Consider the following 13,857-nt stretch of genomic DNA (forward strand, 5'->3'; position numbering starts at 1 on the left):
ATATAGTGAAAACCATTTGAACACATTTAAACAGAAGATTCATCCAAGTTTTGTTTTATTTATTTTATTTTATTTATTTTATTTTATTTTATTTTATTTTATTTTATTTTATTTTATTTTATTTTATTTTATTTTATTTTATTTATTTTATTTATTTTGTGTTTGCTCTAAATTTTTCTACTAAAGTATCTTTATCAGATGGCTGTTGAAGAGTTGTCATTACACATTTATGTGCTACAGTGTTGACAACATGATCATGAACATTCACTATAATGTTACAAATTACCCTTTGAAATGAAAAATGTAAGGTCTTATGACTAACCACTGAGTGATTATTTTAATAAATGCAGATGTGATTTTCTAAAAAGTCTTATTAGTTGGACAGAAATAAAAAAGTCCTGAGAGTTCCCAGGTTGGGTGGAGTGTAAAGATATGGAAATGGGTAGGGGCTCCTGGGGAGGGTGGTGGGGGAAGGCAGCAGGGAACCCCAGGCATCCTTAACATTTTAAAGACGTGGTAGAGTTTGGTGAGTTCTTTATAGGTTTTGGATAGTAGCCCTTTGTCCGATATGTCATTTGCAAATATCTTTTCCCATTCCATCAGTTGCCTTTTAGTTTTGTTGTTTGTTTCCTTTGCAGTGCAGAAGGTTTTTATCTTCATGAGGTCCCAATAGTTCATTTTTTGCTTTTAATTCCCTTGCCTTTGGAGATGTGTCAAGTAAGGAATTGCTGCGGCTGAGGTCAGAGAGGTTTTTTCCTGCTTTCTCCTCTAGGGTTTTGATGGTTTCCTGTCTCACATTCAGGCTCTTGCACTGTTGGTGGGAATGCAAATTGGTGCAGCCACTCTGGAAAACAGTGTGGAGGTTCCTCAAAAAATTAAAAATAGACCTACCCTATGACCCAGCAATAGCACTGCTAGGAATTTACCCAAGGGAAACAGGAATGCTGATGCATAGGGGCACTTGTACCCCAATGTTTATGGCAGCACTTTCAACAATAGCTAAATTATGGAAAGAGCCTAATGTTCATCAACTGACGAATGGATAATGAAGATATGGTTTATATATAGAATGGAATACTACTTGGCAATGAGGAAAAATGAAATATGGCCTTTTGTAGCAATGTGGGTGGAACTGGAGAGTGTTATGCTAAGTAAAATAAGTGATACAGAGAAAGACAGATACCATATGTTTTGGCTCTTATGTGGATCCTGAGAAACTTAACAGAAGACTGTGGGGGAGGGGAAGAAAAAAAAAGTTAGAGAGGGAGGGAGCCAAACCATAAGAGACTCTTAAAGACTGAGAATAAACTGAGGGTTGATGGGGGTGGGTGGGAGGGGAAAGTGGGTGATGGGCATTGAGGAGGGCACCTGTTGGGATGAGCACTGGGTGCTGTATGGAAACCAATTTGACAATAAATTTCATATTAAAAAAAGAAAAATAAATAAAGACATGGTAGAGGAAGAGGAGACCTTAGACTGAGAAGAAACATGAAGCAGGGGAGCAAGGAGGGAGAAACTTTCAAAAAAGAGAGAGTGGTCAGGACTGCAAAATCTTATAAGGAGGCAGTCTAAAATAAGGTTTTAAAAGGGTCTTTTGCTAGAAAGAAATCCACCCATGCTACAGTAATTGGGGTTTGCTTTAAGGATACTTTATGGGGTTTCAGGTAAATTCAAGAGCAAATCCCAAACACAACTGGACAACAAAAGGACTAGCTGCTGGGATTTGGAAAGCCACCAGGAACCAAAGCTGTTCTCTCCACCCCTTTCCCAGGGGCCATCTCTAAGCAGCTGCTTAGTTATCTGTTCCCAGCCAACTCCTTTCTCTGTGGTTTCTTGAATATGGCCACAGTGGCCTTCTCACCAACTGCCACATGTCCTTTGATCTTAGTTCATATTCATGGGAGAGAGAACCTAGCCAAGCTCTTCTTTTTGAGTCTGTACACACATATCGCAAATTTCTGGCCTATCTTATGTGTTGGCTGTCTTTAGATCACATGCCTTCTCTTGGTTAATCCCTGGTGTCTGGGCTGGGGAGTTGCCTGGGGGAGTCTGGTGGTAGAGAGAACATGTAGGTCTACTTGATAAAGCCTGTGGGCCATGGCACAGCAGATACATCCTGAAGGGGTGTGGGCTGCTACTTTAAGTCCAAAGGAGAGGCTCGTTCAGCAGGTAAATTTATCAGCATGTCCAGTCCAAGATCCATTTGATTTAGCTACTGAATTGTACCTCTAATTTTGGAAAGAATGCTTTCCATAGAATGGTGTCAGGTGGCAATCAGATTGTATTGGAATGAGGAGTGAACAGGAGGTTACAAGCGAGCATAGTATTGACTATATATTTTTGCCGTATATAAGTGAAAGAAATAAAAGATGGAAGCCAAAGGAAGTATATAGACCTGATAAAGGACATTTTTAAAAGATTTAATGTATACAAGTAATTTTACCTTTTTTTTTTTTTTTCTGAATGGAATGAAGGAAAGGTTGAAGATATGTATAGAAAGAGGATGATGGATGTAGTGGAAGGATATATGTAAAATGGCAGGAGAGACCACGTATTTTGTGATATGGGAGGAAAAATGTATCAGCGACATAGGCTAGATTATGCTGCAATAACAAAAAAACCCAAAATCTTAGTGGTTCTTTAAAAAGGCTTAATTCTTATTCCTGCTACATGTTCTACTTTAATCTCTCATCATAGTTACCCTGATGGTGCCAAATACTTCTAGTTTCTGTCTGTGCCAGAGGGGAAGCAAGGTCTGGAGGGTTTCCCATTGTCGGTTAAATGCTCTGGCCCCAAAGCAACATGTGTCATTTCCCCTCACCATCCCTGGTAATAACTAGTTAAGCCATCTCCCAGTACAAAGGGATGAGATACTGTGATCTTAACAAGTATGCCAGAAAGGTGGATAGTTGGGGTGCTTGATGAGCAACCTAATGACTTCAAGAAATAAAGAAAATGATGAGATTGAATGCATGTAGCTCTGTGAGTCGTGCTGAGAAATCGAGGGAGTCCTGTTAGGCAGAAGGCAAGGTGTCCATGTACAGGGAGGGTGAAGGCCTAAAATAGTTGTTGGTGAGGGAGTAATGAGATATGCAGAGAGGCATTGTAGGTTATTCTTAAGAACATGACTGAGGATGGTGACACTAATCTGCTGATTCCGGATTACTTTCTCTGGTAATATTAATGAGCCCAGATATGGATGGGAAATGTGGATGATTGGTTGATCCAGGATGGGGTTTTCTTGGACACGTGCAGCAGAAGGACATGTGTGCAAGGGAGTTGAGAATATTAGTAAGTATGTGGTTGAATGATGCGTCGTGTGATCTAGGCTAATAGGGAATTTCCTGAAAAGAAGAAAGGATGGTTGGATTAGAGACAATGGAGGAAAAGCAGAACAGGCTAAATTAAAAAAAAATATCCTTGCCTAAGCATCTAAGAATTATTTAAGATAGCAAGTCGGTTAGGATGCTTTGAGTGGGCATTTAGCAGGCAGCCCTATTTTCATGGCTGTCAATGATGAGGGCTTTTATTACTCGCTTACTAAAAAGTATGGAGATAGACCATCTGGAAATAGGCCCAGTGACTCAGTGATATCATCAAGGACCCAGGTCCGTTTCATGTGTCCACATTGCCAGCCTCCGTGTATTTGCATTCCTTCACAGGCTTGTTACTTCATAGTTGCAATGTGGCTGCCACAGTGCTAGGTACCATATCTCCACACAAAAACAGGAATGGAAGACAGAAGATGAGAGATCTTTGTCCTTGCATTTTTCTGTGTATCATGAATAAAATACTCCCTTTATGTCTGTTAGGTCAGAAGGAGGCACATGCCCACCTGTAGACCAGCCACTGGCTGAGAGCAATGGGATTTCCCTGATGGATTTCAGGTGGATCGTTGCTCATTCCATGAGACTTGGGCACGTGGTTGCTTGAACAACATTGGGGTTATCTTATCAAGGAGGATGGGACAAACCCCTACTAGAGAACTAATAGTGAGTGCCACAAATAGGGATCTCCCTTGCTGGTAAACGACAAGACTGCATGTCCAGGGTATAAAACTACTATCATAGCTTATTCCGATTAAAAAAAAAAAAGTATAGATACAAGCTTTCAGCCAGCTAAGAAATTCTCACCAAGGGGAAGACATAGTAATATCATGTAAAATTTGAATTTATTTTATACAAGGTTGATTTAACCCCTCAGGACACCTACTGTTTCTTACGTGAAGCTTGTTCTTTGCAAGAACTTCTGCTGGCCGGCTTGCTCTAAGTCAAAATGGCTACCACAAGCCTAGTAAAAGTCTGCCATCATGGAACTAACAGTTCCAGAATAGTAAATGTTCACTAGTCTAGATTGTTCTTTCAAAAAGCTAATGTTTCCTGGCCTTTCATGTAGTGCTTTACAAGTTTTGCGACATGTAGTGAGGGATAGAAAATTAGTTTGCTCTGTTTTACTTCTTCCCAGTTTGAATAGGAACAGTACCAAATTTACCAATATTGTTCCATTCAACAGACATTCATTTTGCAATTTCAATATGAAAAGCGGTTTTTAGGTGCTCCTTGGTATGTAAAAATGAAAGACCCACAGGGCCTGCTCTCAAGGAGCTCCCATCCTTGCAGCTAATGCTTCTTTAATGACCTGGTGGGTGTAGGTAATTATTTGAGCCCACCTTTCTCCACTCCCTGAAACGCTTAGTTTTTTTTTTTTTAATTTTTTTTTTTTCAACGTTTATTTATTTTTGGGACAGAGAGAGACAGAGCATGAACGGGGGAGGGTCAGAGAGAGAGGGAGACACAGAATCGGAAACAGGCTCCAGGCTCTGAGCCATCAGCCCAGAGCCTGACGCGGGGCTCGAACTCACGGACCGCGAGATCGTGACCTGGCTGAAGTCGGACGCTTAACCGACTGCGCCACCCAGCCGCCCCTATTATTATTTTTTTCAATATATGAATTTATTGTCAAATTGGTTTCCATACAACACCCAGTGCTCATCCCAAAAAGTGCCCTCCTCAATACCCATCACCCACCCTCCCCTCCCTCCCACCCCCCATCAACCCTCAGTTTGTTCTCAGTTTTTAAGAGTCTCTTATGCTTTGGCTCTCTCCCACTCTAACCTCTTTTTTTTTTTTTTTCCTTCCCCTACCCCATGGGTTTCTGTTAAGTTTCTCAGGATCCACATAAGAGTGAAACCATATGGTATCTGTCTTTCTCTGTATGGCTTATTTCACTTAGCATAACACTCTCCAGTTCCATCCACGTTGCTACAAAGGGCCATATTTCTTTCTTTCTCATTGCCACGTAGTATTCCATTGTGTATATAAACCACAATTTCTTTATCCATTCATCAGTTGATGGAAAAGGCTCTTTATCATGTATCATTTAGGCTCTTTCCATAATTTGGCTATTGTTGAGAGTGCTGCCATAAACATTGGGGTACAAGTGCCCCTATGCATCAGTACTCTTGTATCCCTTGGGTAAATTCCTAGCAGTGCTATTGCTGGGTCATAGGGTAGGTCTATTTTTAATTTTTTGAGGAACCTCCACACTGTTTTCCAGAGTGGCTGCACCCGTTTGCATTCCCACCAACAGTGCAAGAGCCTTCCCATTTCTCCACATCCTCTCCAGCATCTATAGTCTCCTGATTTGTTCATTTTGCCCACTCTGACTGGTGTGAGGTGATATCTGAGTGTGGTTTTGATTTGTATTTCCCTATGAGGAGCGACGTTGAGCATCTTTTCATGTGCCTGTTGGCCATCCGGATGTCTTCTTTAGAGAAGTGTCTATTCATGTTTTCTGCCCATTTCTTCACTGGGTTATTTGTTTTTTGGGTGTGGAGTTTGGTGAGCTCTTTATAGATTTTGGATACTAGCCCTTTGGACTAAATTTTAAAAACAGATGCTATATTTGAAAAACTAATTCTAAAAGAAAAAAAAAGAAAGAAAAATGAATTCTAGCTAATTACATATAGGGTTTCTGAAGGCTGCATATATGGATATAGGATCTTCCTCTGGGTACCTACAGCACTAGGTACATTGCTTTTTCATTGCTTTCTAGTTGTTCAGTTTTCTATGTCTTCCCCAAATAGTAAATTATGACAGCAGCTGCTGTTTTCCTTGACTGTGAGGTGGACACATTTGCCATTATGTCTTTTATGCTGTGTTCTGAGAGCCTCACATGCCATGTTTCATCATTATTATTTGTTCACAATTAGCCTTTTGCTCATGGAGTGAATTTGTGATTCACTGCCCCAACTCATACTTTCCTCACCCCAATTTCTAGGCCAAATCCAAGGATAATTTGCTACCTTGGCATAATTTAATGAATTATGTAATGAACTAATGAGGTTACTCCATTCTCTCCTGGATCCCTAGGGTCCACAATTCCATCATGGAAGAACTATTCCATCTTTCAGTTTGGGCTGCTGTAACAAATTACTGTAGACTGGGTGGCTTATGAACAATAGAAATATATTTCTCATAGTTCGGGAGGCTAGAAGTCCAACATCAAGGCACTGGCAGATATGGTATCTGGTGAGAACCAACTTCCTGGTTCAAGGATGGCTGTCTTCCTGCTCACATGGCAGAAAGACATAGCTCTGGTCTCTTCATCTCCTTATAAAGGGCTTCACTGTCATGGCTTCATCACTTCCTCATGGACCCACTTCCTAAAACCATCACATTGGGAGTTAGATTTCAAATACAAGTTTTGAAGGGGTATAGCTAGTCCATACAACCCCACTGGATTAAGGCATTGCCTTCTGTTATTACTACTTCTGCAACATTCCCGGAGGCTAACCCATTTGCCTAAGACAGATTATACTGGTTCATTGTGCTTGCTTCCACTGGCCATGGTGATCTATAGTCTAACCGACCCATGGCTCCATGGGCCAGAGTTGTGGGTTATTGCTGTGCTGGTTCTGGCCCTTGGCCAATTTGTTGTGCATAGTCAGACCATTGACTGTCAACATAAAGCTCAGCGAGTAAGGGAGAAAAGCTTTGCTGTTCATAAGGCATATGAAGCTACCTTCTCCACTCCCTCTATCCATCCCTCCCATAAGTGTTTAGTCGACTCTGCCTCCAGACCTCCCTCCTAGATCAACTATCTTTCTGAGAAAATGATGTTTCAGAATTTTAGCACATTTAAGTCTAAATGATATGGTTTGAAGGTAAACATATGTGAAAGTTTGCTCTACCTTGTGCAACAGCTGTTTATGTGAAAAATTATTTGTCAGTTGAAGTTTTGGAAATGTAAGTGTGTTTTAAAGGCTCCAAGGGAAATTTTTACTTAAAGGAATCTAGGAGTGAGGCTCCTAGAAAGTAAAGACTCCATTTTTCTGGGATACAAATAATCACAAACTGTTCTGTGAATTTGGAGTTTAGAGGGTTTCTCTCTCTGTCTCTGGATTTTCATTTTTATGGGTGATATTCTGTGTGCACAAACTGAGATTGTGTTCTTATCACACCATTGGGGGTTATGTTCAAATCATGAAGCAATAGTTCACAGTACAAACCTGAGTTAATGCTCAGACTTAATTAATGAATCCATCAAACTCTATTTCTGTCTCTGTCTCTCACACATGCTAAAACACACACACACACATTTGTGGCATAAATATAGCTACAAATTATACTGCATTTGAAGTGTGGAAGGAAGAGAGGGACTGTTTAATTAATTCTGACTACAGAAGGAGGCGGAGAAACTTGAGGAATTTTGAAGACTGAAAGTCATAATTGACAAAATGATTTGCAGATCTTGATAGGAATTTTCTCTGGGGACTGTTTTGTCTCTCAGTTATAGCTAGTTTGAAATTTTTTTAGACGGAATGTGAATTTCTTTTTTAAACCATAATGACTCTGGATTCTCTTAGCACAGTTGGTACTATCACTTTGTGCTTATGTTTCATCTACCCAGGGGAATTTATCAAGGAGTCAAAACCTATTTTTTTTAACAGGTCTTTTTGCTAGACTACAGTGATGTTTCTATTAAAAACAAAACATATATGGGCAAGTACATTTAATCTCTGTGTATTCTGAAGTTGCCTTTTCTTTTTGATATTCACTTTGTTGTATTTAATAACCTAATTGCTCAGACTATTAAAGAAACTGGAAAAGGAGGATGGTTTTATATTCCAGGTCTTTAGACATCTTGCTATATTTTTCTGCTTCCAGATAGCCAAGAGGATCTTGGCTTAGAAGGAGGAACTTGACAGATGACTGTTGTCCATCTAAATGAAATCAGTAGCATGTAGGGGCGCCTGGGTGGCGCAGTCGGTTAAGCGTCCGACTTCAGCCAGGTCACGATCTCGCGGTCCGGGAGTTCGAGCCCCGCGTCGGGCTCTGGGCTGATGGCTCAGAGCCTGGAGCCTGTTTCCGATTCTGTGTCTCCCTCTCTCTCTGCCCCTCCCCCGTTCATGCTCTGCCTCTCTCTGTCGCAAAAATAAATAAATGTTGAAAAAAAAAAAATTTAAAAAAAAAAAAAAAAAAAAAAAAAAAAAAAAAAAAAAGAAATCAGTAGCATGTTGTGGCTGAGCACAACTTCTCCTGACATAGAATTTGATTTGTCTCTTTTAAGCAGATTGCAGAGGCATAGAACAATGCAAACAATACCTAAGCAGAGGGTATCAGTTGTATGTCTCCTGCAAAGAACACAATTGCTGCAGAATGGGGAGGATTCTCTCCATAGTTGCTTTGTATCATCTTAGCCACCTGGCTTTGAATTCTTCATAGGACATAAAACCCAGAAACTAATGAGAGTATTCAGATTTGTGCTGTATTCTACTTGTGGCAACCCAGAGCTTCTGATAGATCTGAGAACAACCAAACTTCTCATGGGAAATCCCAGCGTTTATGGATTTTATTAAGCACAGCTATAAATAATATTAATTATGTGATGGTGGTCACAGAGGCAGATCACTTCTGAAGTTCTCATTTTCTTTTTCTTTTTTGATTATTTAATTTTATTTTAATTCCAGTTTGGTTAACACACAGTGTTATACTAGTTTCAAGTGTACAATATGGCTATTCAGCAATTCTCTACAATACCCAGTGTTCATCATGACAAGTGAACACCTTAATTCCTATCACCTATTTCACCCATCTTCCCATCCACCCACCCTCTGGTAACCATCACTTTGTTCTCTAGAGTTAAGAATATCTTTCTTGATTTCTCTCTCTTCCTTTGTTTTGTTTCTTAAATTCAACAGATAAGTGAATTCATATGGGATTTGTCTTTCTCTGACTTATTTCACTTAGCATTATACTCTTTAGTTCATCCATGCCATTGCAAATGGTGAGATTTTATTCTTTTTTTATGACTAAAAAAAGAATATATATATTATATGATATATATATTATATATCATATATTATATATTATATATAATATATTATATATCACATAGTATATTATATATGTATATATTATATTATATATTATATATGTATATATTATATTATATATTATATATAATATATTATGTATATATTACATATTTTATATAATATATTATGTATATATTACATATTTTATATAATATATTATATATTATATATATGTATATATACATGTATGTATATATATGTAATATATATATATATATATATATGTGTGTACATCACATATTCTTTATCTGTTTATCAGTTGATGGACATTTGGGTTGCTTCCATAATTTGGCTATTGTAAATAATGGTGTTATAAAGATAGGGGTGTAATAAAAGGATGTAAAATATGATACAACTATTTGAAATGTTAAGGGAAGAGGAGTAAAATATGACTTCAAAATTAAGTGAATATCAGCTGAAAATAGACTGCTGTATGCAGAAGATGTTATATATAAACTGCATGGTAACCACAAATTAAAAAACAGTGACAGATGAGCAAAAAATAAAGAATAAGGAAGCCAAGTATATCAAGAAAGCCAGCAATCCATGAAAGAGAAATAGAAAAAAGGATCAAAGAAAAAACTATAAAAACACCCACAAAACAAAAAAAATCAATAATTACTTTGAATGTAAATGGACTAAATGCTCCAATCAAAATACATAAGGTGTCAGAATGGATAAAAAAACAAGACCCATCTATATGCTGCCTGCAAAAGACTCATTAAAGACCTAAAGACACCAGCAGATTGAAGTGAGGGGGTGGAGGAACATTTGTCATGCAAATGGATGTCACAGAAAGCTGGAATACCAATACTTATGTCGGACAATTTGGACTTTAAAACAAAGTCTGTAAAAAGAGACAAAGATGGACACTATATAATAATAAAGGAGAATCCAACAAGAAGATATAACAATTCTAAATATATATGCACCCAACATGAAATCACCCAAATACATATCATGGTTAATAACAAACATAAAGGAACTCATTGATAGTAATACAATAATAGTAGGGGACTTTAACACTTCACTTACATCAGTGGGCAGATCATCCAAACAGAAAATCAACAAGGAAACAATGGCTTTGAATAACACACTGGACCAGATGGATAACAGATATATTCAGAATGTTCCACCCCAAAATAGCAGCATACACATTCTTTTTAAGTACATATGGAACATTCTAGATCACATATTAACACAAAACAAGCCTCAACAAATTAAAAAAGATTGAAGTCATACTATGCATCTTTTCTGACTATAACGCTATGAAACTAGAAATCAGCCACAAGAAAAAAATCTGGATAGCACATAAATACATACGAAGTAAATAATCTGCCATTAACCAATGAATGGGTCAATCAAGAAATCAAAGAAATTAGAAAGAACATGGAAACAAACAAACAAAAAAAGCAGTTTATATGAGGGAAGTTTATAGCAATATAGGCTTACATCAAGAATCCAAAAAAATCTCTGATGAACAACCTAACCTTACACCTAAAGGAGCTAGAAAAAGGACAACAAACAAAACACAAAGCCAGCAGAATGAAATATAAAGATTAGAGCATATATAAATGATACAGAAACTAAAACACACACACACACACACACACACACACACACACACACACACACACGAACAGATCAATGAAACTAGGAGGTGTTTCTCTAAAATTCTCATTTTCGGGGCGCCTGGTTGGCGCAGTCGGTTAAGCGTCCGACTTCAGCCAGGTCACGATCTCGCGGTCCGGGAGTTCAAGCCCCACGTCGGGCTCTGGGCTGATGGCTCAGAGCCTGGAGCCTGTTTCCGATTCTGTGTCTCCCTCTCTCTCTGCCCCTCCCCCGTTCATGCTCTGTCTCTCTCTGTCCCAAAAATAAATAAACATTGAAAAAAAAAATAAAATTCTCATTTTCTTCAGTAACCATAGAGTAAGGGAATTATTTTACATCATTCTTTAACAGATATTAGTCTAATCCCAGTGAAACTACAAATATGGTAATGGAATATTACAAACCAATGGGAAAGCAATAGATTAGTTCACAGTGTTGGGGAAATCAGTTAAAATTAGTCTCCTCTTCCACCTCATATATCAAAATAAATCCCAGGAAGGTTAACGAGTTTACTGTAAAAGATGAACATAGAAAACAAACAGAAGGACATACAGGTGATTATCTTCTTCCATTTGGGCTGCTATGGCAAACTGGTGGCTTAAACAAACAACAGACAATTGTTTCTTACTGTTCTGGAGGCTGGAAGTCCAAGATCACAGCACTGGCAGGTTTGTTTTCTGGTGAGCCTGCTTCCTGGTTTATAGGTGGCTATCGTTTTACTGTGCCCTCACATCCAGAGAGAGCAAGGGGCCTCTCTGAGGTCTCTTTTATAATAGCACCTAATCTTGTTCCTGTGAGCTCCACCTTTATGACAAAATTGCCTCTCCATGAACCTATCTCCTAATAGTATTATATTGGAGGTTCGGGTTTTAATATATGAATTTTGGGTTGACATAAACATTCAGTCTATTGCATGATTAAACTAAAGGATCAGATTTCAAAGCATGAAAACCAGTAGAAGAAATAATGGAAGAAAAATTGCTTTGTTTGACATTAACATTTGACTTGCTTTGGAACCATGGGAAGATGGCCTCTAACAAGTGTGAAGTCTACTTAATTTCTGAGCTGTGGATGAGCTTCTGTGTTGAAACTTTCAAGGGTATGATTCTCAGAGCCATGGCTGGTGGACTTAATAAAGGTAATGTGCATGCCCTGGACTATGAGCTGGGAAAAAAGTCATGAAGTAGCCTTATAACTTTGTTGTAAGTCTATGGCTTTTTGAAATTGTATGGGAGTAGCACAAGTTGTGCTCACTTCAATATTCTTAATGTATTCCTTCCACTTCTCTCCTACTTTCCCTATTAGAATAACGTGTCACAATTCAGTATCTGTGAAGGTACAACAATGAAGAGTGTAAGTGGAGACAGGAGAAGAGAAAACCTAAGAGGAGAGGAAAGAAGAGGAAGAAGGAATGAGGAGTAGGAAAATGGGGAGGCAGCTCCTCAAAATGAGGTTGGGAAAACAGACTCAAGGATAAACGAGCAGGAGAGATGGAGAGTATGGAGTACATGGGGGTAGAACTAGAATCTTCATTTCAGTCTTTGACATGACCATGTGGTCCCACAGCTAGGAGCTAGATTCCTCACCTACCTAATACCTCTGTGTGGGACCCTGTGACCCTTGGTTCTGTTCTTTGTTGCTAGTGTGTTGCAGGTGTGTCCTCCCCTCTTGGCATTCTTGGTTGGCACCCCTTTAATCATCTTTCAGGCCTTGGGCCTCTTACTGTATTAAGGCCTGAGTTTCCCCTGGACATTCCTCCTTGGCTAAGTTGGAAAACTTTTCTTCTGTACAGACCCCAGACACTGTCCAGCTCTGATCTGTGTCAGCTGGTCTTCCAAAGGACACCGATATTCCTGATGTCATACATTTCCCCATTTCCCCCAATTTGCAGTCTGTTGCTGGTGTAGCTTGCACTTTGCTCTGGTATTGGCCTCTTAGAGGGATTCTCTGATGCCTTAACAGATTTTGTGGAGCAGAAGCCTTCTTTACCTCCAGGTTGACAGAGGGTCTTGGTTTGTGTGGTCACAAGTCAAGCATTTGGTTTTTTCTTTACAGCTTGGTTCAGATTGCCATCCTACTTCTTCCTATTACAGCTCTGTCTACAGGGCTGTAAATCAGCCTCCTGAAGAGTTGGAAACTACCTGGCTCTATTCCTGAGAACCTAATTTGCCCTCTAGTTATGTTATCCTACCGCCCTAAGTGACTGCAACCCTGGGCAATGGCAGATGGTAGTTAGGGAATTGGGTGGCTTCTAGGTGACTGGTGTCCATCAGGGCCAACTTACCTATGCTAGAGATGGAGGGAGTTGGTGAAGAGCAAGGTGTTACCTATTCAGATAGCTAATATATATAATTATCTGGTAATTAGCACTGTTGATTTGGTTTGCAAGATTTTTACAATGTCACAGGTTGTTTTAGCTAATTAATATTCTTTGACTTTGGCTACGGTATCTGGTGTGAACTAGCTGTGCTTGAGAAGGTCATGGTCATATGGTGCAGTGGTGTAGAAGCACTTACTCTTGGGTAGAATTGCTGAGACTCTAAATAGAATTTCAAGACCCAGTTTCAATGTCAGTCTTGAAAATTGCCTTTTTGCAAAATGCCTTTGCCAGTTGAGCACACTTACATTTCCAACTGCTTTCCATTATGGGCATGTGCTTTGTATTGTCTTCATTCTTCAAAAGACAAAAGCTACCTGCCTAGTATTTTCAAACTGGCTGAGAAGCTGAGGTGAAGTTAGATCAAGGGACATTTCCCTTGAACAGAAAGCTGGACAATTGTCCTTGAAGATTGCCAGCTGAGTGTGCAAAAACCTAGGCTGGCCAGGGAGGGCAGTTGTTTCCTTCTCCAGGATTGTATAACTGGCCC

The 13,857-nt window shown here is 39.1% G+C and overlaps 1 protein-coding gene; it reads left to right on the plus strand.

The window, feature by feature from the left end:
• Positions 1–13,857, plus strand: part of DTWD2 (DTW motif tRNA-uridine aminocarboxypropyltransferase 2) — a 542,198-nt gene that overhangs the window by 174,049 nt on the left and 354,292 nt on the right.

Source organism: Puma concolor, chromosome A1 (assembly GCF_028749965.1).
Source record: "Puma concolor isolate L17-30 chromosome A1, mPumCon1.1.hap2, whole genome shotgun sequence".
Lineage (NCBI taxonomy): Eukaryota > Metazoa > Chordata > Mammalia > Carnivora > Felidae > Puma > Puma concolor.